This window comes from Petromyzon marinus, unplaced genomic scaffold (assembly GCF_048934315.1).
Source record: "Petromyzon marinus isolate PM22_M1 ecotype Great Lakes invasive population unplaced genomic scaffold, UKy_Petmar_22M1.pri1.0 PM_G_Scaffold_29, whole genome shotgun sequence".
Classification (NCBI taxonomy): domain Eukaryota; kingdom Metazoa; phylum Chordata; class Hyperoartia; order Petromyzontiformes; family Petromyzontidae; genus Petromyzon; species Petromyzon marinus.
Window position 1 is genome coordinate 2,127,501 of NW_027422861.1, and position 2,500 is coordinate 2,130,000.

The 2,500-nt window shown below is 45.0% G+C and overlaps 1 pseudogene; it reads left to right on the forward strand.

Moving 5' to 3' along the window:
- The window catches only part of LOC142914919 (28S ribosomal RNA), a 10,001-nt pseudogene that overhangs the window by 4,568 nt on the left and 2,933 nt on the right, over positions 1-2,500 (forward strand).

Sequence of the window (2,500 nt, forward strand, 5' to 3'; positions counted from 1 at the left end):
CCAGATGGCCTAACAAGGGCTGCAATCTGTGCTGCCGACCCCGAGGGTCGGACACTGACAGCCCTATTTAATGCATGGATGATTACAGGAATTATTCCCAAAGAGTTGAAAAAGAATAGGACGATTCTTATTCCTAAGGTTATGGATGATGAAAAGCTGAAAGAATTGGGGAACTGGAGACCAATAACGATTGGTTCAATGATTCCGAGATTATTTTCCAGAATAATGACTGCACGTCTTGCTCGTGCTTGTCCCTTAAACCCAAGGCAGCGTGGTTTTATAGCGGCATCTGGCTGCTCTGAAAATCTTAAGGTGCTACAGGACCTTATGAGACACGCTAAGAAATTGCACAGGCCGTTGGCTGTCATGTTCATCGACATAGCGAAAGCTTTTGACTCGGTTTCGCATGCTCATATTTTATGGGTGTTAAGGCACAAGAAAGTAGATGAACACGTGGTGGGCATCATCCAGAACGCCTACGATCGGTGTACGACCTCGTTCAAAAGCAATGGCGAGTCGACTCGAGAAATTAGCATACGTGTTGGTGTCAAACAGGGTGACCCCATGTCACCCCTGCTCTTCAATCTTGCCATGGACCCTTTGATATGCACCCTAGAGTCACACGGAGTTGGGTACTCCATTGATACCGACCACGTGACAGCTCTTGCGTTTGCTGATGATTTGGTGTTGGTGAGCGAATCTTGGGTTGGTATGGCCGCCAATCTAGCGATCTTGGAATCATTTTGTGGGCTATCGGGATTGGAGGTTCAGGCCAGAAAGTGCCAGGGCTTCATGATAAGCCCAACCAAAGATTCATATACGGTGAACAACTGCGACCCATGGACTATCAAAAATAAAGATGTCCATATGATCCAACCTGATGAATCAACGAAATACCTTGGTCTGAAAATTGGCCCTTGGACTGGCACTATACAGCCTGATCTACATTGTCAGCTAAAGACATGGATCTCGAAAATCGATGAGGCGCCTCTGAAGCCAACTCAGAAGGTTGAACTACTCAATGCCTATGCCCTACCCAGATTGTTATATCCTGCAGACCACTCGGACTGCAAGCAATCAACTCTCCGTGGGTTGGACCAAGAGATTAGAAAGGCGGTAAAAGGATGGCTCCACCTTCCCGCTTCAACTTGTGATGGACTGTTATATGCCAGAGCCCGAGACGGAGGCCTTGCCATCTTGAAACTGGAAAAAACAATCCCTTCGGTTCAAGTTAGAAGGCTGCAACGTATAGCAAACTCGTCCGATGCTATCACCCGTAATATTGTGTCCTCGCATGGTATGGAGGAAGAATACCGTAATTTGTGGGTACGAGCAGGGGGTGACAGTGATGCAATCCCAACATTCGTTCTCAGGGACTCGGTGTCAAAAGAACCTGTATATCCGAGACCCTGCGATTGGAGGGAGCATGAATTTCAGAGATGGTGCGAAAAGCCGGTTCAAGGAAGGGGCATTGTAAACTTTGCGCATGATAGAATCAGTAATGCTTGGTTGAGGCCATGGTGCGGCTTTAAACAATGCTTCTTTATCGCAGCACTACAACTAAGGGCAAATATTTACCCAACAAGAGAAAGCTTGAACAGAGGCAGAGATGGGGCCTTACGTTCCTGCAGGAAATGCTCTGCCAGACTCGAGTCCCTTTCGCACATTCTCGGTCAATGTCCTGCAGTACAGAAAGCAAGAATTGCGCGACACAACAAGATCAGTAACATTCTGGCAGACGAAGCGGCTAGATTGGGCTGGTCTGTATACAAAGAGCCACGGTTCATATCCGAGACGGGAGAGATGAGAAAGCCTGACCTCGTGTTTGCAAAAGATGAGGAGGCGGTTGTGATCGATGTCACCGTCCGTTTTGAGCTTTCAAAGAATACCTTGTCAGATGCTGCCTCGCACAAAGTTTCGTACTATACCCCTCTTGGTGATCAAGTCAAAGTGCTGACGAAGGCTAGCAAGGTCACATTCTTTGGATTCCCGGTTGGGGCAAGAGGAAAGTGGCCCCTTGAGAATAACGAGGTACTTACCTCCCTGGGCCTGACCAAACCCAGAACGACATCACTGGCCAAGATGATTTCCCGCAGAACGCTGCTTTTCTCTCTTGATATTCTGAGAATGTTCTGTGGAAATTATGCGGTCCATGAACAGTCATAGACAACCTCCGAAACAAATAATAGTTTTGTTTTAAGATGTCATTTGTTTTAGATTGATTTTGTTATTTTCGAAGGTGAAGTCGGTTTTTATTTCATTTTACTATTTTCCACAATTTAGATTGTTATTTTCCAAGACGAAGTCTTGGTTCTTTTTTTTATTGTTAGTTTTTTTTTTTAACACGTCGTATTTGTTACTTTAGAGCTTAGAGGGGACTTTATTTTCGCCTTACTATTTTCTGCCTACAAAGAAGATTAAAAATAAGCTTTTTTCAAGATGGTTTTGTTATTTTCCAAGGTGAAGTCTTGGTATTCTTATTTTACTATTTTCCATAAAG